Genomic DNA, 25,261 nt, shown 5'->3' with positions numbered 1-25,261 from the left:
GGAAAGAAACATACTTAATAAGGCCCGGAGTAATATAGGTTGACCAATAAGGTATTGCGAATTTTCACTAATATGCCCCAAACTGGGAAGTGGTAAATGAGTAGGTATCTATATTCTTTTATTTTTCTGGATGGAAAGTAATAAAAAAAATAGCAGTTTGGAAGAAATGAATGGAATTGAGAGACTGGGCATGGCTGGATAGTTCTTAAAAAAAAATAAATAAAGCTTTCAGAGTTGCAGACTAAGTTGGAAGAATAATCCAAAATATAGGGTCCCCTCTGGTTTAATATATGGTGTGAACTCTAGAATAGTATTTTTAACAAAGTCTTAAAGAAGACGAATCCCAAGTGTTCCAACAATACAAAACTATCTAAACTGAGCTGTTTTTTTCTTCTTTCTCTCTCTCAGGCTATACAACTGTGGATGGAATGAAAACCAACCCATCTGAAAGTCTCCTCACTGATAACGATGAGTACATGGGATTGAGAACCACTGGTCTAAGGAAAAGAAAAAATAAAACCCTCTTCCACCAAACAACAAATCAAAATGTACAGCCAAGTTTTTTTATCTTACAGATGAGAGAAGTCAGGGAAATTTAATCATTTCTGAATCAGAAAGAAAAAACCAAGAAGGCAACGCTTTGGAAAATCTTACATGCACCCATTAACCACTGCAGGGGCAGTTCTCAAAATAACTGACCTGTGAGCTTCAAAAAGATTTTGGTCATGAAAGTCAAAGACTAAGATCTATTAAATATTAAATGAGAGTCAAGTGACACAACAACTAAACACAATGAAATGATCCTGGATTATACTGGATCAGAAAAAGCATCAGTAGACCAACTGATGAAGTCTGAAGAAGTCTTAACTTCAATGTTACTTTCTTGATTCTGGTAATTGCACTGTTTATGTAAGAGGATGTCCCTGCTTTTAGGAATGCACACTAAGAATTTAGAGAAAAGTGGGCGTCTGTCCACAACGCAACTTCTGTTATGTGCTTCAGGGAGAAAATTCAACAACTAGACAGATAAAGTGATAAAAATAAGTGTGATAAAATCAAGCATTTGAGGAATCCAGGCAAAGGGCATATTGGAATTACTTGGACTGTTTTGCAACTTTTCTAGTTTTGTAATTATATCAAATTAAAGTTTTTTTTTTCAAAAGAAAATAAACTTTAAAACCTGGACAATATAAAATTAATAATATAATTCAAAACAAAAGATAGAAAAGGTAAAAAAAAAAATATACAGGTATTAAGGGCTTCATGTTCCATAGCAGGAAGTTAATTAATGTTGTCTAAAATTTAAATGCATTTGAGAAAGAAAATCAGTGTGAGTCCAACGTTTATGTTTTTTTGTGAACTTGTTTTGTAAACTTAGAAGAGTCTTTTTAATATCTCCAGGAAAAATTACTTGAAGTTGAGTAATTCCTTTAGATGTTCTTTACTTTCTTTTTTCCTATTAAAATCATGATAATATGTATGATATGATTCCATTTTAATAAAATGTCAGCCTATTTGCTTCCTCATTGTATTTGTATACACACTTTGTATGATAAGGTTCATTTCTGTGAAATAAAATTTCAAATGTTTTAAAACTTTCACCTTCCTGATTTTCAGCACTATTTGAATTAATTACAATAGATAGAATTCATTTTTATACAAGAGTGATTTTAAGAAAAGTTAAAATACAAAAAGATTAAAATAAATAAATATTATCAAGGTGATAAATTATAGGTGAAAGAGACACAAATGCTCATTGCTCTCTTCCTTGTAGTTCTCTGCATTTTAAAAAATACGCCATACTTAAAAGAAACTAATGGATAATAAATACACAACATAATACAATTTTACAGACAGTGCCTAGCAAGTGTGTCTCATGCGCAGTGAGATAAAGCACAAGGGAATGGACAATTTTAACGGAGGGGTCAGGAAATGCTTTCAATGGATGGAGAACTATCAGCTGTTAACTGAGCTCTGAAACATGAAATGTGATGAGTGGACAGAGACAGAAAGGGGAGGAGAGTGCAGAAGGAACTTGTGGGGCAAAAACCATTTTCTTCAAGTAGCCTGGTGTATTGCCAGTGGGAAGGGGCAGAAAGTGTCTGGAATAGGATGTTAGGGAAATGTGAAAGCAAGGGCAAACTAGCAGGTTGGAGGGCGATGTAGAAAGAAAATAGATAATCAGGGGCAGGATTCTGGAGGGCTTATTATGCCACACAAAAGGGTGCAGGCATTATCCTATAGTCTACTGAGTTCTCCAAGATGAAAACAGCAGATGGGCCTCCAGGAGGTGGTACGGGCAGGGATAATCAGAGGAGCAAGCACCGTTCCAATGCCCAATCCAGCTTTGATAGGAGCAACTGCAAATTTAATTGTGTGCATATTGAACATATATGCTCATTATAAAATTATATATACATATATATGCATATATATAATTTTTGGAATGGATGTTTAACCCCTAGGGGTGCTCAACCACTAAGCCATATTCCCAGCCCTTTAAATTTTTTTTTTTTTTTTTAAATATAGAGACGAAGTCTTGCTAAGTTGCTTAGGGCCTCCTTGCTAAGTTGCTGTGACTGGCCTTGAACTTTCCATCCTCCTGTCTCAGCCTCCTGAGGTGCTGGGATTACAGGCATGTGTCATTGCATCCAGCTTTACCTTCTATCTTAAAGGTTTTACATCAATATTCTCCAGAATCCATACCTCCAAATCCTCTGAGCTCTTGGGGCTGTTACAACAGACTGCATTTGACTTGAAATCTCTTAGAATATATCACTGGACAAATTACATTCTCTGTGCCATGTTGTCACAGGGCTAAACCTGATAAAGAGGCTTTCACAGGCATGTTGGATGTGTAAAATTACAATATTATTCTGTTTCAATTTCATTTTTCTCTTAACATGCCATTTCAAACACTCATATCAAAGTGAACAGAAGGCACTGGGGTAGTGGAAAGAATTTCATAGGGTAAGCTAGTAGGAATGTTTTGCTGATTCAGTTACTTTTGCTTCTGAGAGATTTGATATCCAGAATAGCTATTATTAGACTGCCAATTACACCTTGATATTAAACAAACAAACAAACAAATAAATAACTTAAATCAGTATACCAGGTGTGGGAAGACATGTTCTCTTCTTTCCTCATTTAATGGAAAGGAAGAAATCAATTACTCCTGTTACCTGTTTAAAGCTGCTCTGGCATGGGGCTTTGGTAGAGAGTGGAAGAAGGGAAGCAGATTTAATATTTTCTCTCTGTTTTTAATATCCAATTCTACTTTAGGATTAGAGGTTGAAAAGATCACCAATATTTTAAGTTTTCTGATGCCTTTTTCCCCATGCTTCCCAATATGAGGAAGCCACATGTTTTTCCTGTGAGAAGTTAAAGGCAGTCTTTCAGAAGAGAAGAAACAAGAGTAGATTTGTAGTTTAGAAACATTCCTCTGGCAGAAAGGAGAAAGGTTTCTAAGTCTACAGAAATAATACCGGAGGCACAATTGAGATTATTACAAGAAGATGATAAAAACCTCAAATGGAGAAGGCTATCCATAAAAATGTTCTAACTGAATGGATCCAGGGCTGGAAGAATGAGAGCCGCCTGTACTGAGGAAAGGAGGAAGGAGTCTATTCAGCAAGGCTGCCAAGAATGTTTAAGGGAGGCTGTGGGGACTCATGGACCAGGGTGGCTGAGAGTGGCATAGGAGGAATCTGAGTAGCCTCCCGGTTTCTGGCAGGGACCACGGAGCATCATAATCATATATTCTTCATCTTCTTTTTAAGATAGCCATATAGAAAAGGGAAGAGGGGAAGATGATAAATTCTGTTCTGGGTATGCTGCTTTTGAGATGAGCTGGGAATATTTGGGTAGAAGTATTCAGCCAACTGTGTAGAGAGATTTCAAAGAGCCATCTAGACTGAAAAGAAATATCCAGGACTCACCAGTACTGAAAGGGTAATTGAAGCCAATTATAGGGAAAGAAATTGCTCAGGGACAGTGAGAAGAGGAGGAAAGAAAGCCAAGGAACACCAATTTTAAGGAGCAATCAGAGGATGGAGAGCCAACAAAAGAGCTTGGACAAAGAGGCAGCATCTCGCAGTGCTTCTGTGTACATGGGTCTGACATACTTTCAGGACCAGGACCGTGTCCTTTACGAAGGAGAGTCATTTCATATTCTGTCCTGAAAATCTAAACTAGTGCAAATAATGCCATAGAAATTTATGTTTTCTGTCTAAAGTAACATATATCTTTCATTAAAATGTATGCTTTGATAACTATACGCATTATTTCCCTAGGTATTTGGTGGATGCACATGTTTATAACTTAGCAAAGTTATCCAATTTTGTGCATTCATTATAATTATTACCCTTACATAATTGTGGCCAGAGAAATATTGGCCTTGTATGGTTGAATTTGAGGAACATTACTCCAAACAGTAGGTACAAATAACTTGAGACAGCATGCACACAAAACCAAATAATGCTCACAGATTTTTTTTCCTGCTTTTATAAATCACCAGGAAGCCAAGGTATCTCAGCAACAACAACTTGACTACATATGTAAAATACTCCCACAGAAAATAGAAAAAAAATCCATATATATATCCTTTTTTGCTGTGAAATTATTTAGTATTCTGCACTACTCATAAATTAATTTGTGGTTGAAGTAATAACATTTCTACATATGTATTTTTTCCATTAATGTGGATGCAGATTCTAATATTCAGGAAAATCATTTTACATTGTTAGTATTATTTCTAGCTATAAACTGTTCTGGCTGACATAAGCTGCCTACAGGGGTGATTTCAGGAGCACTCAAAAGAGCCCTTCATCCTCTCTAATATAGTCCTCACCTGCTTTCTGACTCTCCTGATTTCTTTATCCTGTAAGATTGTTATTACCTTTAAGGACAACAATCTAAACATCCATTACAGAAAACACATAGTGACTTAATTTTTAAATAATAAGTTATGTGCAAATGTGAAATTTGGAAAATGGTACAACCTTATATTTAAGCCCTGCTTTTAGAAAATAAAATGTTAGCTCTTAAAGTTAATGCTTGTCAATTATATGGGAAAATATATTCATTTGATCAACTGTTGGAGCCTTTTGCAATTGATTCTTAAATCCCTTCCCCCTGCCCATTAAAGGCAGGTGAAAAACCATAACTTGTAAACTCTTTGAGGATAGAAACTGCATCTTCATCACCTCTGTATCCTGCTCTGATCTTTGGCGGCAAACAGGGACTGGCAGAGAAGAGGAGAAAGAGGAAGGCTGAAAAGAACATCTCTGCTGTTCCAGAGCAGGAAATGGGTAAAGGCAAAGGAATCAGGGATGTAATGATCCATAAAAATATCTGATAATGTGCAACACAATGATGGAGGAAAGGGGGAAGTTTCCTCCTGAGAGCCTGCGTCCAGGTTTTTTTTTTTTTTCCTAAGGAAAGAGACTTTGTCACATCCAAGATGTTTCCCTCCATGAGACAAAGGGATCAATAGACAATGAAGCCGAAGCTGCAGGGAACCCTATGACTGATGCTAAGATTATGCATGGTGTTTTGAGATTAAATGCCATCTCTTTGGAGTCCTGGCTTTCGCAGAAATTGATAGAACTAAAAGTACAGTTGACATGTTCATTACTCAGAGAAATTAATCTATTATGGCAATTAGTGTATTCTTTTGCAAACTAATATTGAAATGCCAATTAAAGGAAGTTTATGAACACAAGTGACTAGTAAGCATTGTGAGGCTGTCTTTTCACAAAGAAAATGGAACATATTTGATTTAATAGTGTTATGGTTTAAATGTGGTGAGACAATGCAAAAAGGTTCCAAGGAGAAATGATTGGATTATAGCCTTAATATAATCAGTGAATTGATCCCTGATGGGATTAGCTGAGTGGGGGCTGGAGGCAGGTGGGTGTGGCTGGAGGAAGTGGTTCACTGGGGGCGTGGCTAAGGGATATGTATTTGTATCTCACACGTGGAGTGTCTCTCTCTGGTTCCTGATCAGGTGTGAGCTGCTTCCCTCTGCCACACTCCTTCACCATGAAGTCCTTCCTCACCTTGAGACCACAGAATGGAGCCTGCTGCCAATGGATTGAGACTTCTGAAACTATGAGCCCCGAAATAAACTTTTTCTCCTTTAAAATTGTTCTGTTCAGATCTTTTAGTCACAGCATTGAAAAGCTTACTAAAACCATCAAATTTTTGAGTACTCAAAAAGTAGAAAGAAAATGTTTAAACAAGACCAAGGTTTTATACCAGCTATTTTTTTAGTGTATGTCTGATCATAATACACCAAAGTTCCACAATCTCTTCAGACTGCTCTCACTTGTAGTGTAGTAGACACGTATAACAGAAAGCATACTTTCCAAATGAAGATTACCTCATCTCAGCAAATATTAAGCCAACTACATAAAGTAATATTTCAAGTATGTAAAATAAAATTCAGTTGTGTAAAGCAGCATTTTATTTAAAGAAAAAATTTAAAGAACTAATATTAAAACATGAATATGACTTTATAATTAAGATATATGAATTGTAAAGTGGTATTTGTTGCAGATCTTCCTGATGTTTCACATACCACGTGAAAACTACACTTGGAGACACTAGTAGGTGGCACTATAATTGTTTACTATGTCCAGAAATGAACTGAGGGGGCAGATGGTAATATTGCATATAAATATTCAATAGAGGTATAAAAGCCTTTTTTAATACTAATTCAACTTTTTATAAGCAAAATATTAGGATATAGTTATGTAAATTTTAAATTTACATATTGGAGACAAATAGCAAATCAAGCATTTTCCCCTGACATAAGGTTATGCTTAAAACATTAACATTTAAATTGCATAAATTTTAATAATATCTCTAAACAATGTGTTTTCTGGCATTTATTCAGTCACTAACATGCGGTAAAACTTCATTTGGTCTAAAGTTTTCTATGACCTCCCCTGCCTGGTGTTCTTCTGAAGGCCCTGGGATGAAGGATTAAAGGATATGCTAAGATCAAGCAGTATTATCCCACTGTAACTTTTTAATTTAAAAAAAAATTGTTTAACATACATACAGAAACAGGCACATATAGAGAGCTTGATTGACTTGAACAAACATAACACCTGTGCGACCATGTACAGATCAAACAGTAGAAAATTACCAGCACCGTAAAACCTTCTTAGGCATCCCTCTCATCACTATGCCCCAGTTCCCATGGATAAGCACTATCCTGATTTCTAACAACATGATTTAGTTTCCTTTGTTTTTATACCTTATATAAATAGAATCCCACAGTATGTATTCCTGTGTGTTCATCTTCTTTTGCTTAACATGTTTGTGAAAGTTGCCCACATTATTACATTTAATTACAGGCCATTCATTTTCATTGTTAAACAGTATTGCTTTGTGGGATACATCATGATTTATCTCATTCACTGTTGATCTCTTTTGAGGTTTCCAGTTCAAAGCTGCTACAGATAACACTACTGTGAACATTCTAGTACACATCTTTTGTTGAGCATGTGCATGCATTTATTTGATCTATATCTAGGGCTGGAATTTCTGGAGCATAGGATATATGTTCAGCTTCAGTAGAATAGATTCTGCCAGCGCACCTTTTCAAGGGTTGGGATACTGCCTTGATTCTTAACTAGACACTTAGATTTGTTTTCTCCATGGGTTCTTTTTCAAAATTTACCGTATCTCCACCCAACCTTTGAGAACAATTATTTTGGACTAAAAGAAAGTCATACAGAATAGAGAACTTATCTAATTGATCTATCTTATGTACCACAAGTCAATGATTCTTGCCTCCTTGTTTTGGTGATTCTTCTTGTCCAAACAAATGAATTGGTGTCTAAGGGAAATGATGAGTGCAATTACCACTATTCTTAGTGAATTACATTTCCCCAGTACTTTTCACAGGAATCTCAGGTGTTATTATTCTCATTGTATGTGTGAGAAACCTGAGTGAGGGGTGAAGTGATTGACTGAGGTGGAATAGGTACTGAGGGTAGTGCAGGGATCTAATCTAGGTTTTCTTTGACTCCAAAACCCATCTTCCATTCTGCCATACAACAATCACAGCACTCCACCTCCTATTGATTCTTTTCCAAACTGCATCACTAATTACTCCTCTTCCCACCTACAGGGAGTTTGGTGAACTTCTTTTGGGATTGATTTGGCAGTGTTATTTGGAGTGATTATTTTCTGATAGATTATTTTTCACTAAAATAAATGCAATAAGAGCATATGCAATAAGAACAGTTTTTCTCTGTATTAATACATGTTAGGGATATGGTACTCTGGAGATGCAGACACACACAAAATGCTATTCCATTTATTCTTTGTATTTTCAGTAATAGTCATACTTTCATATTTCAAATATTGCAAATAATATGCCCATCCCTGTCTTGAACCCCTCTTTCTTACTTTGTTTCCTGTGACCATGACTAATAGGTAGTTTTCTCTTCCCTGATGCATTGAAGCTGTGTATTGGTTTACAGATGGACCCACAGACATCTTTGTAGGTGACCATTCTATTTTCATTTATAGCCTCATCATTTTGCTCCAAATATGTCACTGCATTTGTATATACCATATTGAAGAGCTGCTGTGTGTTTTAAATGTTTCTATTGTACCTTGGTTCCACTTCATTTCATCATAAAGCTACTGCCCAAATGCCCATTGTCTGCACACATCAAACTTAGTGGAGTTTGTTGAAGCAAATAACATTAGCAGACTCCAATGTCAATACTTTGGCTTCATTCCATGACCTCCGAGTTGGTGATCCTCTCTTGCTATTGAGTGCTAATAATGACTTTAAATGACGTTGGTGAGATGTTTAAAGAATTAGATGTGATTAATATAAAAGGTCCGAATCTCTCATGGACATAAAAGTAGATTACATGGTATCTTTATTCTCCTTTACTTTGGTCTGAAATAAGTTCCTTTACTTTTCATCTTTATCATAATTAAGAAATTATGCTGAATGGCCACATTTGCTCTAAGAATGAATTGAATTAATTCACTCTGCTGTCATTCCCCCCCCCCATAGAACAAATCTTTGCCCTTGAAAAAGTATCCATTGAGCACCATAGTGTTCTGTCCTTGGCCCTGTGCAACTCACTATTGTCAGCAATGGTTGAATAAAAGGATAAGAGAATGCTTATTAAAATTTCAGGACATTGTGAAGTGCAGTGAATTCAGTATTTCTGCATTAAGATTTGAAATTATTCAAGGAGGCTAGAATATCTCATCAAACTAAATGGAATAAAGTTTAAAATAGAAAGAGAAGAGTTATAAATTTAAACATAAAGATTAATTGTACATGTTTAAGATGTGGATGCTACCCTGCAAAAATTCAAAGGATTTGGTTCACTCCGAGTGAAGTATTAGCCAACAATGATACAAGTACAATCCCTTCCAGTTTAATTTTTTGTTATCAGGCATTACTATGTGTCTGGCATTTTACTTGGCAATTTCACATGCTATCTGCAGAAGATAAATAAAGTCACTTCAATTGGTAAATCCTGAAACCTTGTTTAAAACTAACAGCATAATATATAGAAGCAATTAACTAAAGGTATTTCTTTAGGGAGTTAAACTAATGTACTCCTTTCTGAGCATTTTAATGAATATAAGAATAAACCTTAAAATGCATATCTCTTAATGTTTTCCTTGGTTATTCGCTCTTTAAATTCCATTTGTTCCAGCCATGATTTTAACAATCCTCGTCAGTTTATGTTAGCGTTTTCTGACACCTAATTTGCCAATGGTTTCTATTGTTGAAGAAATATTCTTAATATTGTATATCTCATTATTAATCGATTGCTGCAGATATGTTCAAGAAAATTTTTCATCAAACAAAGCTTTTGGTTTTTGTTTTCTAACCCTCAAGTACTTGTTCAAATGTTTGAATCTACACACTCAAGAGAATAAATAAAAGGATTGAAACCTGGAAATGTTATTGTAGCTATTTTTCGTCAGCTCCTTCATCTGGAAAAGGTGATGACTGTTGTCCCTATCATACTTTAAAGTGTGAATAAAACTGCAATCATGAGTATGAGCATGAGTTCACATCAAAACATCCTCCCATTGTCAGTATCCCTGGGAAACTGGAGAGACTCATTCAAATGTGGCTGGAACCACCAAAGGACCACCCTGGTGAGGAACACCATATAGAGAGTAGTCCCAGGTCTCAGGTCATACATGATAAGGCTCAGAAAAACTAAAATTCAATGCTTCTGGGGCCACTTCTGAACATGATTCAAGGCTAGTTACTTATGTTCCACATAATAGTATTAATATTATTCTGATTTCCATTCACATGTGTCGATATGATAAAACATGAATTGAGTCTACTCATAGATACAGTGACACTTTTGAGTACTTTCATTAAATGGTGTTGGGATGATCACAACATTGAAAAGGAATGAATTCTTGGCATGAGAAACTTAATATTCTGTGAGCATTTTAAAGCATGTCTGGTACTCCTATTCAAGGGAATGGGATTTTCGTATGCACTTTAACAACAGTATGGGGATGGCCCTTAGGGTCTGGTAAATTCGAACCACTTCTGGACAGTTTCTAAGAAGTTTTCAAAAGCAATCAAAATTATTAAAAATTGATTTTATGCACTGTAACATGGACATCCATGAGAAGTAATATTGGAAATAAATTTTTATTGAATTTTATCCTCCTTGAATATTTAAAAATTGCATGCAGCAACTGTATCCTCTTTCTGGAATATATTGATAAGGAGGGTCACAATCCCTATCTCTTCAGAACCTACAATGGGCTGACATAAAGGAATAGTGAGTGGACATTTAGCAAACCATGTAGTCTGAGAGACTGCAGGTCCAGAGATGAAGTCCAACTTTAATTCAGGAGACAAAATCAAACAATTTCCTGATATTAAATGGATAGTTTGGAAATATACAGAAACAAGGAGGTTGGAGTAAGGAAACCATGAGAACAGATGCTGCTTATGAGCTCCTGGCATGTTTAGGACATTTTAAATACAGAGAGCACAGCATTCTTCTACACACACCCTGCCTTCCCTACAGTAAAGGCACACATTTCTTTTTCTCCTCCTACACGAGCTGCACATTAAAAACTAATCTTTATACTTCTTGAAAATTCCATGTCATGTTCACTCCAAATTTAAAATTGTTGTTTGTCTGCTTTTCCTTACTTCAATTTTAAATTCTTGAGTTCCTTCATAAATAAATCCCAGATCAGACAATAATGATATTTTTACTCCAGTTGATGTGTTACCCATCCTTTTGGGCCCTTTGGACCTCTTTTACTTCCGGAAAAAAAAATTCCTACACCTACACGTTTTTTGATATTAAGATTTTTGGAGTTAGGTGTTGAATGGAGCCTTTTTCATGGGTACACACAATCTTTATCATACAAGCAAGTAGTTTGACTTTCTCCTAGCTGGTTGTATATTTAAACATCTTGGAATTGAGCCCTTTAGGGTTGGTAGAAACATTAGACATTACATAGCTCAGTGCTCTTATATTACTGAATCTATAGTCTTTCTGCCTAATATCTGTGCTGTGTGGAGCAATACTTCAGTGAATAGGAACACATGAGCTTTGGAGGTGGGGCTCTTCTTTTTTTTGGAGGGTCTGACCCATTAGAAAGTTCTTATTTTCGAACACAATCTTTCTTTGAATAAATTACAGGCCATAAAACAAGTGTGTTTTATCTTTTCTGCTCTTGAAGTTATCTGTACATGGCCATGCTAAAATTTCTACCTAACCTGCCAAGTCTTTCTTTCAGGCAAATATTTACCTTGCTGGTAAATATTATATTAAATGTGGCATTTACACCTGATCACATCTGTTCAGAACAAAGTAGAAAGGAACTGCCACTTTGCCAATTATATTAGTATAGCTTAGTAAACAATTAGATTTTTTGGTGCACGTATTTATCGCTACCATACCTTAGACTTACCACTTGCATAAAACCCTCTCTTCACAGTACACTTCTGAAGGCACAGCTTTTGTCCTCTATTTTTTAAGTGTTCATGTTAGTAAGATTTTCATCACGGTGACAAAAATACCTGTCAGGAACAACGTAGAGAGGACAGATTTATTTTGTGTCAGAGGAGTCAGTCCATGATCAGCTGGCTCCAGAAACATTGCAGCAGAAAGGTATGGCAGACGAAAGCGTCCATGCACAGCTGGGAAGGAGTCGGAAAGGAGACAGAGAGAGAGACAGACAGACAGACAGACCGATTGAGCAGGGACAGATATAGTCCCTGAAGGCACACTCCTAATGACTTACTTCTTCCAGCCATGCCCCAACTGCCTTCAGTTGTGACTCTGTATTGCACTCAGATTATTAACCCATCACATGGATGCATCCACTGATGAGGGTACAGCCCTCATAATCTAATATTTCTCAAAGTCCCTACCTCTGGACATTCCTGTATTGCCTAACTCATGAGTTTTGGGGGGAGCATTCCAAGTCCAAAACCATAAGTGTGTTCAAGCAAAATTGTCTGACAAATTGCAATTCCTCTAGCAATTTGCAGTTTTCAAATAATCTCTTTCTTCTTGCTACTGTTTAGTTACTCTTACAAAATTATTGTGTCCTTTCAGGTTGGAGGCAAGGAAAATAAAAACTTCCTTTTGCATTTATTATTTATTTTCAGATTATTTATTGCAGTACAGGGGATTGAACCCAGGGGTGTTTTACCATTGAGATACTTTCCCAGCCCTTTTTATTTTTTTATTTTGAGAAAGGGTTTAAATTGTAGAGGCTGGCCTCAAAGTTGTGATTCTCCTGCCTCAGCCTCCTGAGTAACTGAGATTATAGGCCTGTACCACCACACCTGAATAAATGCAGCTTTTGAAGTTATAGTACTAATTCTCTCTCATTCTGGGTCCTAATTGACTGAAAGTGTGTGATGTTTTTGTTTTTGCTCTTTTTATAATTAAAATCTTTTATTCAAATCCTATTAATTTTCTCTTTTACTTGTGCTATTAATTTTCCAGGCCATAAACTAAGGATAATTCTATCATATGCATGTGTGTTAATTTTGTCTTTATAAGTATAATAAAAATAAAATTAGACTTTTAAAGTTAATGGGAAAATCCAGTGAAAGGAAATCACTTTTAGTGATTTCTTATTCCCAGATTTTTAATTTGCCAGGTAGTTTTTTTTTTCTAAGGGATGAATTTTTTTCAGAGATCTATTGATGAATTCATAATTTGAGTCACCTATTGGAAGGTGGTAGAAACCACAGGAGGTGGAACCTAGTTGAAGTTGTGGGTCTGTGGGGATGTGCCCTTTGGGAGTATATCTTATCCCTGACCTCTTCCTCTCTGTTTCTTTTGCCAGGTAGTTTTTGTTGTTGTTATTTTTTTCCATTTTAGTTGTAGATGAACACTTTACCTTTATTTTATTTATTTATTTTTGTGTGATGCTGAGGATCCAATCCAGTGTCTCTCATATGTGCTAGGCAAGCGCTCTACTACTGAGCCCCAGCCCCAGCCCTGCCAGATAGTTTTAACATCTGAACTGTATAAAATTACCTATATTGACTCAGCAATACAAGAACCATTAAACATAAAGCACAATCCAAATCATGAAATCTTGCTTTCTGGACTGAAATTAGCAACATCCAACAACAGATACGGGCATATCAATCATTCCCACGAAGGCCAGATGGGAGAAAAGACTGGGGAAAGAACATGCACTTATGGTGACAAAGTTAAAAGCTACAAATAGAGTCAAACTGTAGGAGAAGTTTTCTATCATATGTATTACACACATTTCTTCCCTAAAGTTACACATAATTAGTAAACAGTACCATTAACAGTCCTGAAGTACACATCTATATCTCTGTATATTATACACCCAGTCGATATCCTGGAGATACCCAATCATTATGTACCATACAGACACATTTTTTTTTCCTCAACTACTGATTTACTTATTTAACCAATACAAACTGTTACATTCTAAAAAAGTACTTCTGGTAATTCAAAAGACATTTTACTTAACTAGAAAACAAAAATCAAATTAATCTGGAAAATAAAAGTTTAAATATAATCACAACAAATTGGCATTTTAACCTTAATCTATACCAATCATTTAATAAAGGACAATGACAGCACTTATCATATGATATGAGTAAAAAAAAAATATTGCTTCATTTTGACACCACGGACATTTTATAGATACATTATATCACGGTGCATTACATTTAGACAGAACCCCCTGTAGTTAGTTATGAAGGATAGGGAAGGGTGTTTTAACTAAGGCAGGACCTGACACTTCACTCAGAATGAAAACTTCAAGATTTGACTACACTGTAGCTCAAATATAGTGCATATTCAAGAGAGACAGTATATAAGTGCATGGTTTTCAAGAATCTATTCATGAATTTTTCTTTTTATGCTGCTAGAAGCAAAAATTTACAGCATCTAGTCTTTCCCCTCTGTGGTAGTCAGCTTCTTATCCCTGTGACCAAAATGCCTAAGAAGATCAACTTAGAGGAGTAGAAGTTTATTTTGGCTCATGGTTTCAGAAGTTCAGTCCATGCTCGGCTGACTCCATTGCTCTGAGCTCAAGATGAAGCAGAATATCACAGGGGTGGGGGAGGGGAAGGTGTGGCAGAGGAAAGCAGCTTACCTCATAACAGTTAAGAAGCAGGGAAAGAATGAGAAGAGCCAGGGACAAATTATATAATCTCCAAAGCACAACCCCAGTGACCACTTCCTCTAGCATGCCCCATCTGCCTACAGTTACTACCCAATAATCCATTCAAGTCATTAATCCAGTGATTGCCTTAATCTACTCTTGTCATCTAATATTTCACCCTTTGAATTAACACAGGAGTTTTGGGGGACACATTATATCCAAACCATTCACCTATATTTCCTTATACCATCTCATACTTATATCAAACTATTTGCTAAATACTGTTTTAAGGTATATATAATATACATATGTGTATAAACACAATGACTTCTCAAGAAAATCTGATGAATTAAGTATTATATTGTCTTTTCTATATTATATTTATATTTTCTATATTATATTTATATTGTCACAAGCAACTAGGCTCTTGTATCTTACCCACTACAAGGGTAAGAATAGAATCATTCTCCCTCAGCATTTATACTCAAAGTGGAGAAACTCATGGTAAACTAGTGCTTTATAAAATGGGATAACTAAGGGTTAGGTACAACTTGAAAACTACTATTCTATTCATCATAGAGTAACTCAGAGCAAGGCACAGCCTGCTCTCCACAATAATGTAGAATCAAAGAATCATAACATTTTAGAAATGGAGACGATTGTAGGTATTTAATGTTACAAATCACCCCAAGCTTAGTGACTTCACAACATCCATTTATGTGTTTCAGGATTGTGCTGAAATTCTTGTGGTCTGAGCTGGGCTTGGCTAATCTCACTTGGGCTCATCAAGTGCCAGTAGTTAATTAATGAGTTGGACTACAGACAGGAGGGTGCCCATGATCTGATCAATAACAAATGGTATGCAGATGGGTTGGCTGTTGGTCAGGACATGGAATGTGGTGGTAAGTGGCTGACATGTCCCTCATCCTCCAGCAGGCTAGCTTATGCTTTTACAGTACTTAAGAGAGGACAAGTGCAAGCACTTTGCATTGTCTGCTTGTATTACATTTTCTATTGTCTCGCCAGCCAAAGCAAAGCATGTGACTAATCCCAGAGTTAATGTAGGAGGAGTTTCCAAAGGTCATGGGTATAAGGGGGCTCGAACATACTGAAGGCCATTACTGTACCAATCCTCTTCAGAGACCCTGTGGTCTTACCTCATTGTTTCCACACTTGAAGAAATTCAAATCTTGGGAATTCAGGTGACATTAGCAAGACCGAAAAAATGAATTGGTACAGTATCCTGAACCAAAAATAGTGTATGATGCCTTGGGCCTACTCAAGTCCCAATTCAATTAGAACAATGTCTCTTCCATGCACTAAAATTTATTTTACATAATTCTTATTCTACTCTGCTAGTTGAGGTTGAATTTATTTAATATGATCATCTAAACCAATAAAACTATAATGAGTAAAGGCAGTTATATTTTTCTGATATGGTTTTATGAGCATACAAAATTTTTAAAGTGACATAAAAAAAGAATTTTATACTTAAAGTATTGAATGTGATGTTGCTCTTATATGATATGATTATTAAAATAATACCCTACTATTATTTTAAGTGATTTTTTTCTTTAACTCTCCTGGCCCTTGAAAGACATACAGGGAAAATATAAATGCATACACTAGAGAATACAGCTGGAAAGCAATAGCTTTATTTTAGCTGTTCTTTTGGTATGATCATTGATGGTTTTGTGTTATTTCTTGACAGTGACCTTTGTTATATCACTTTTGTTTTATGTTTGCATGTCTGGTATCAATATTGGTCTTTATACTTTCCCTATACGTTTGTAATAATTGCTGATAAAGCAAGGATCTGAGACCTGTTACAAAAGATATTACTATATAGTTGTTAATTATCACTAATGGAATGGGAAATTGGGGGAGAAAACAGACAGACATCAAACATTGGATGCAGGTATTTCAATAATTTTGAGGATTACTTAAAGATAGGATTTAAACTGTTAGAAAGTAGAATCAGCTAATCCACATAGTAGAGACTCATTAATTAAATTCATTTTGCTGCTTCCTTGATTGACTATATTGTGAGATTGTATTAGTCAGATGGAGTTGCCATAAGTAGGTGACTTAATTTATTTGCTTACAGTTCTGGGAGCTGTAAATCTAAGATCAAGGTTTCAGCAAGTTTGGTTTCTATAGAGGCCTCTCTTTGCTTTGCAGACAGCTAGCTGTTTTCTTGCTGTACCTTCATGGCCTTTCCTCTGTGTGTGCATATCCCTGGTGTCTCTTCTTCATCATGTCCTACAGGAATCAGGCCCCATATTTGAATATTTATGCAAAAAATGTACTTTACAGGCAAAATTCTAACATCCACACCAACACATAGAATATGAGTAACCTTGTACCCTTACTCTTCTCCTTATAGACCATATCCTCTAATACAACCACTATCAAAGTTAAAGCTTCAATCTAGGAATTTTGAGGAGTTACAATTGAGTCTACATCAGAGATAATAGCAAAAATTTGGACCCTAATTCAATAGTATGGTTTTTATGATTTTCTCAATTGAAGATTGTCTTTCCATTATGTAATCATATGTTAATATATCTTTCCATAACTTTCAGGTATATATATTTACTTATAGATTTTTTTCTCCAATATTTAATTTTTAAGTTGTTTTAAAATAAATTAATTGTAATAATTCTCCATTTCTTTCTCTTTCTTCACTATTATGAACTAGAATTTTATATTTCACCAATATTCCTAAAATTTTTATCTTATTATATTTCAATAACTACCCCTGTTAACAATGTTTAATTCTCCTCATCAAACCTTAAGTTCATCTACAATAATTTCCAATTATATGGCATGTTTGTTTTTATTTAGGAAATGTTATAAAGGGGTTTTATACTGTCTTTCTATTTTCATTCTATGAATTGTGTCATTTTGAAGTGACAATGTTCTGATGTTGATGAGATAGCAAAGGGAGTCAAGGAAACTTATCCAATCTCACATTTCTTCCATTAAGGTTTCCATCAATAACATAAGAAAAGGAATCAGATGTCATTACATAAATTTCATAAATATACTTGTTATCTGTAAAATATTTGAATCTTTATGTAAAAAAATGTACTTTACAGGCAACATTCTAACATCCACACCAACACATAGAATATGAGTAGCCTGGATAATATACAATAGCAAAAAACTCCCCAATCTTTTATCTATCATTACACTAGTTATATATTGATTTACTTTTCAATTTATCTTCTACTTCTTGATAGAAATATAAAATTTATGACTGTAAATATAAAAATTCAACTTTTTATATTGTAAAAAGTGTATCAAAATTATAGCAGGGTCATTCATCTGTAGATAATTGCGGATTCTAGATATTACTTAAAACAGTGTATGTTATGTCAAGTTTGGCTGTGGCACCAACAACAAAACAAAAAAATAATAGTCGCTTGAGCATAGAGAAGTGTACTTTTCTCCTATGTAGATAAGATGAAGTGAACATACCATAACTAGACTGGCATTTCACCATATCAGACTCAGGCACTCATCTTTTACTCCATTATACATAGTCTTTCCTAGTTCCAGATGAAGAGAACTATACTTCAAGGTGGATGGGGCCAAGAAGAGAGTAAAGAGGATGTGCATTATTCCTCAGAGTAGGTGTCTGAAAGCTGATACATACTTCTCCTTCCAGCTCACTGTCAGATGTAAGTATGACAATTGAATTGCCATTGGCAATGAATTGATTGCTATGGAAGATGGAAAATAGACTCTGTTCTGAGCAGCCATGCACCTCGCTGAGTATATTGTATTATGAAAGAAAGGGAATACAGATAATGGGGACAATTAGCAACCACTGTTATAATACATTCATTTTATACTCAAATATTTGTCTATGTTGTTTTCACCAAACACAAAACATGCTTCCCTACACACACACACACACACACACACACACAAATGATCCCAAAGTTCAAAATACACATTTGAAAAAAAAAAATTTAGTGATTTGAAAAAAACTTTTGGAGACTTGAAGAAACAAATTAGTTTTCTCTAGTTGTAGTTTTTCATAGCCAAGTGATTTAAAATTAAAATGTAGATTATTTGCTTCCACACACTCAGTACGAAGTGGTAAATGCACAGTTACAAATGTACTAATTGCTCCTTCCAAATTTACCCTGTTTTCCTGCTACCATAGTTTGTATCTTAAATGTTTCCCAAGAGGTCATTTATTAAAGGCTTGGTACCTAGTCTGTGATGTCATTGGGAGGTGGTGGAAGCTTTCAGAGGTGTGGGCTGATGCACTCACAGGAGACTGATGGATAGTGGTCTCTTTTGCTATTTCTTTCCTTCCTGACTACCCTAAGTAGCTTGCTCCATATGCTCTTGTCGTGATGAATTGCCTTACCACAGGCCCAAAAACAACAGGACCAACCAACCCCATGGACCAAAACCTCTAAAATTAGGAGCCAAAATAAACCCTTCCTCTTTATAAGTTGATTAACCTCTAGTCTTTGTTACAGTAATGGAGAGCTGACTAACACACCTGCTTTGTGAAAATAGATCTTTTAATTTAATTTTCTTCCCCCAATGGTATGGAAACATTGTCAGTAGAGGGTGCTGGAGAAACATTGTAGGAGGAAAAGAGTTTCCATTCTCGGTTCTGGTGCACTCACACTGGGATTCTGCAGACATTACCAGACTCTTGTAGTACTTACAGTTTCTTCACGGACTAGGTCCTGCAATGCACAGGGCCAGCAGCACCCTGAAGCTTGTGGCCCAGTACCCTTATCAGGTGGTTTTGTAGTAGAGTGCTTTGAATTCTTATAGCACTCAGATTCTCCAATGCCAGGTTCTTAGCAGCCAGTGGCCCACAGCTAATGCCCACCAACCACATCTCAGGTGGATTCTGCACTAGCGTGTCTCTAGTTGGACAACTTTGAACAATTTTCCCTCATGCAGTAAAGGATGGATATGTGGCCAGTTCCATTTGGCAGTTTTACAGAAAGCTACACAGGCCAACCACCACAGAAATTAGTCTGTCATTCATGTCATGTCCTCTCCAATAAGTTCAACATCTCAGCCCTGTGGGCTGAGGGCTCTTTCTTATGTGCTTTGTTTTAGCCCAAGGGGTAATGCCTGCTCCTTGTTTGCTGTTCTTATATTATTTATAATTCCGTACTTTGTGTGTGTGTGTGTGTGTGTGTGTGTGTGTGTGTGTGGTGCTGGGGATTGAACCCAGGGCCTTGTACATGCAAGGCAAGCACCTACCAACTGAGCTATAGGCCCAGCCCCAATTCTGTACTTCTTGGTCATCATCATTCTAGACCTCTATTATAGTTAATAATACTTTCATTACCTTTTTCTCTGTTGAAGTAATTGTTACTTTCCTTTCTTGATTGGGAGGACGAAGGATGGTAAAGTGGATCAAGAAGAAAATAACCACAATAAAACCTTCTTCTCAGAGAGAGGAGACAATTAAAGTTAGTAGAAAGCATTTACCAGATGGCACTGGGATAGAACAGTAAAGGCTGACTTCTCTGTCAATAGAAGGATTTCTTTGGTTAGGTCACCCAGGCAGATGTTGCTGTCTTGGTGGAACTGTCCTCCTCATTGGCCCGCATATCTCCCTGTAATGACTTTTCATATTTTCCTCCTTATCTATTCTCTGTTGTCCTCTAATCTAAATTCTGCCTTGGAGAGTATATAGCATGACTTTTAGACTCAGTTTGACTTTGAAAACCACTCCCTGTTGGTGCATATTGAAGGCCTGATGGTTGTTCTAGGCATTGAAAAAATGCTTTATTTTCCAATCAGGTGTATTTGATTAACTAATAAGTAGTGTGGCACTCTATGGTGTTTGGGAGAATTACCTTGAGTGACTCTGTCTTAATCTCAAGGTTCAGGGTATCTATATCTGCACAATGTATAGAACAAGTAGTAAGGGAAGCAAATGGTGTCACTGCATTTTCTCTTAAGCTTTCCCCAAACTCTCTTACTACATACTCCTCATATTGCCATTTTATCACATCTCTTCTCCCACCCATTAGCCAAACATAGTCCCAATGCTACAACTAATTGCAGAGGAGACTGTAAAATGTAGTTTGATTCAGAGTGGTCATGTGCCCAGGCAAAATTAAATTAAATGGAAGAGATATAAATGGATATTGAAGGGGAATCAGAAGAGTCGGCCACATCTGGCTCCTGTGATTCACACAGATGCACCAATATAAGGAAATTACATGTTTATATATACATTGCAAATTATAAAATAATACAACTTTTTTTTCAAATACTTCAAAGCATACTTTTAAAAAATAGAGGCCAGTTAAAATTTACTTATCACTTGAAATAAATACTTGAAGAAAAATAATCACATTTAAATAAATGGACTCACAAAGTCAAGGGAATATTTTCTTTTCATAAACTGAAGGCAAAATAAGGAAAAAAAAGAGGGATGGATTCCATGAAAATAGAAGGCAGAACATTTGCAAAGAGGAAGGAGATTGAGAGAGAGGGAGGAGGAATGGGAAAAGGAAGGAATTGCAGAATGAAATTGACCCCATTATGCTATTTGTGTGTGTGTGTGTGTGTGTGTGTGTGTGTGTGTATCACAGTGAATTTCACCTTTATGTATATCTATAAAGCACCAATTAGAAGGAAAACAAATAGATGAAGAGTAACTGGGGGAGGAAGGAAGGGTGGGGAAATAAAAATACTGAGTACTAAAGTGGAGTCAATTATCTTCCCTGCATGTACGAATATGTGAAAATGAACTCCAGTGTTTTTATAATGCACTAATAAAACATTTTACAAAACATTTAAAAATAATAATCACAAAGAGAAACAGACTCTTCCATTTTGTTTAAGTTCAGCAGCTGATTTATAATCCTGTTTTATGAGAGCATTCCTTCAGAATTTAGCATCACTTGATCTCCCAGAACACCACGCATGTTATCAATCTGAAGTGAGAGAGAAAGAGAAAGAGAAATGGCAGGGGAGGGGCAGCTGGTGTGGAGAGAGAAAAAGAGATTGATTTTCTTCACGTTAGGAATACATAAGAATATAGAGAATTTGGTTCACTAATTCATCCAAGGTCATTTTTACTGAAAGAACGACAATCTCTTGTTCTCTAGTTTAAAACTATTCATGCCTGTGGTGTAGGTCATATAAGCGACATAGGAAATCTAAGATGAATCACTTCAACATTTTAATATGTACAATGCCTGGTATAACTGAGTTTTACAGTAGCTGGTAACACTTTGACAGTGTGTATTTATAAAGCATCTTTTATAAAAGTCTCAAAGCACTTTACATTTGAAACATTAAAAGCTCAAAAGAAAAAAAAACTTAGAAATCTGTAGCAGTGGGAAGCATAGATCAATTTGGGAATAATTACTTCAATTATTTCTAATAAAATCATTTTGTATTAAGTGAAAATAGTTTTTAAGTTTTAACATTCATTGAGGATTAAGAGTGGCAGGCTCAAGCCTTTATCTTTCCATAAAAAAATGAGTCCCATTATTCTATATTGAGTTAATAGACTTTTATAGGGTTTTTTTTTGAGATAAAAGAAAGTATATAATTGCTTAAAATAATCAAGAAGGACAGCCAAGACCATTTTTCTTAAGTGCGGTCACATAGCAATAATCAGAAACTAGGAATATGGATGACAAATTCCTTCCAATGGTCATAAATTTTGTATGTGATTCCAATCCAATATTTTCATCCCTCCATTGCGGTAGTCTACCTTTATTTAGTTGGGATGACCCTTGGACCTGTGGTTAAGAACACAGATTCTGGAGCCAGTTTCAAATCTCAGCTCAAAAATTATTAAATTCTATGACCTTGGTAAGTCATTTAAAATTGCTGTGCCTCTGTTTCCACTTTGAGATCATGGGAGTAATAATAACACCTACTCAACTGTGTTGTTTTCAGGATCATCTAAGTTAATATATTTAAAATACATAAAATTGTGTCTGTTTACATATTGTTATTTGAGGTAGCGCTTCCTAAGGACTTTTTCCAACACTGCTGCTTTATGATTGTGATTTTTCTCTCTATTCTTCTTTTGATGGAAATATGCTATTGATAAATATTTTTGTGTGTTTTAGTACATTTTATAAGCGCTGACATCATGCTGCAAATAATGTAGTAATTTGTGATTTGAATATGTGCTACTTGCAGCAAGAAATAAGCTTACTTGTAAAGCCCATCTGAAATTGGAAATGGTCAGACAGAAAACTCACATCCAGGTATCTTTATGTAATAAGCCATTTTTTTCCCAACTCCAGTGTGAGTGTGTATGTTGCTCAATGACATATATGTAGATTGAAATTTCTAATGCTTTCCCAATGAGGAGGAACTAGTGAAAATCCTCAGCTCTGGTAGGAGGGTAGAAGAACTTTCTCTTCTTAGATAGCCCAGGTATATCTATCTGTTAAAGATTTCTTCTCTCTGTGAGCAGTTCAGACTCTAGTGTTAGTTTTTTGTTGATTCCCAAGGTATTCTTGCTCAGATGTAGGCTCAGTATCTGTGCATTTGTAGCACAATTTAACTCTAAATGGAAAAAATTCTCAGCTACTCAGTCTGATAATAATCAGTGTTAAAAATTTAATGCAGAGATTTTACTAATTTTTTTTTCTGTTATTCTGAATATTTTTCTATATAAAAAGGCCCTATTTTCCCTAAGGTGCATTCTAAAGTATCAGGTAAAATCTATTTTTTTCTTTAGTTAAAATATCTGATTGCAGAATATGATAATTCTCAACTTTGTCTCCCTTATGTTGACTTTGAACCATATAAATGTATCACTTATTAAAAAGTTTTAACCCATAATTTAAAAATACAAAAAGAAGTAAAAAGATATTTCTTAAACTAAGAACTTTCTCTTAATGTTTAAACAGTTTTATTAAAATAAAAAGATTAAATGAAGTTTCAGTAAAACCTCTTAACTCAGTTTTAACTATTTTACTCTCACTCTCATGTAGTTCACATTATCTTCAGTATATTATCAAATTTTTTTTAAAAATTCCATCATGTGCTAAATTTTCTCTACTTAAAAAAAAAAGTCATCTTATAAATCAAGTGGGTGCTCAGGCTACCGGGTAGAAGCACAACTTGACCTTCCATTCAGTGGTAGCAAAATTTGAAGGATGCCCAATTCCTTCAAAATGAAAAATAGATCCCTGTGAGGCTGACACAATGTCTGAAATTCCCACCATTAACATTGCTCCTTGAGGGCTTTGTGGAGACATGCATTTTAATTAGGTGAAGACATTATATTTCCGGGGTATAACATTTGCTACCCAAACATAATATCATGTATTTTTCCAGCTTATTAAAACTCATTAACACACATCAGAACCCTGATGAAATGACATGCAATAGAAAACCAGTTTATATCAGAGAAATGAAGAGGTAGAGAAACGTCAGATTCATGAGTGTTACCTGGTCCCAGTGGGAATTTCTGGACCAGAAGAGACTATCATGGGGATTCAGGATTCTCTTGTGATTTTTCCTGAGCTCTAACACTATGCTGTAGTTGGAGATCTTCATTTGTTTCACTTTTTTTTTCCATTTTTGCCTTGTTTGTTTAATGACTGGCTAATACAAGAGCCAAACTTCTAACACGTTGGTTGTGACCTTCAGTTCTGGTGACCTATGATCTCACATAGTCATTCTATCCTGGAATTGCTGCAGGAAATTTCTTTTGCCCACAGATCTGTGAGTTTCCATGAGAGAAAGGGAAATGAGAAAAGATTAGTAGACAAGATGTTAATAAAACAGCATTTCCTAGCCTCCTGAAGATGAATCATAAATAAGTCAAATTTATTGTTTTTTATTAATATAAAAATGATTTAGTCTTTCATTTTTTATGTATTTTACTAAATATCATGAACACTTCTCCAATTTAAATAGCTGAAATCTATGGGAATAAATTGATCTTGAAGTTTGTATGTTTTTAACTATGTGGAAATAGGAGACAACGTTTTGATTCCAAGAAATGTGACGATTGGAATTGTTTTCTGAATAAAGTGGAATTTTTGATGATTTCACCCTCTGCAAAAGTGTAGACTAGTAATGTGTAACTGAGAAGACAAAGAATCCACTGTATCTTGGCTTAGAGTTTAAGTGAAAAAATTTTATCTTGAGAAATGTTTACTAAAGGTCAGCTATCATACAGGTTTGGAATTCAACATTATACTATCAACATTATTCATTTTCTGATTTATAAACTCCCAAGCTGAGAACTAACATGAAATGATACCATAGATAAGGCATTCTGGATATCTGAATAGAATAAAACACATTTTTTTTTTTCTGGAAGAATGGCATTAAGCTCAATGGATTTTATTCCATGAACATAAGGATGATTCAATGTTGGAAAATGAGTCAAGATAATTCATTATATTGAGAAAACCACACAATGGCATTAATTGTTGCATAAAATCTATTTGACAATATCCAATAAAATCTTTTTGACAAAATCCAATATCCCTTCATACTCACATACTTGGAAAACTAGGAATGGAAAGATACATTTGAACCTTATAAAAAACAGAATAAAATATTATAGCTATCATAGGTGTAGTTAACAAATATCAAAAGGTGGAACATTGAAAAC

At 35.3% G+C, this 25,261-nt stretch overlaps 1 pseudogene; it reads left to right on the top strand.

The window, feature by feature from the left end:
- Positions 1 to 25,261, top strand: part of LOC143407897 (ADP/ATP translocase 2 pseudogene) — a 178,213-nt pseudogene that overhangs the window by 80,890 nt on the left and 72,062 nt on the right.

Source organism: Callospermophilus lateralis, chromosome 10 (assembly GCF_048772815.1).
Source record: "Callospermophilus lateralis isolate mCalLat2 chromosome 10, mCalLat2.hap1, whole genome shotgun sequence".
In the NCBI taxonomy this organism is placed as follows: domain Eukaryota; kingdom Metazoa; phylum Chordata; class Mammalia; order Rodentia; family Sciuridae; genus Callospermophilus; species Callospermophilus lateralis.
Note: the sequence above shows the minus strand (reverse complement) of the source record. Positions and strands in the feature narration are given on the sequence as shown.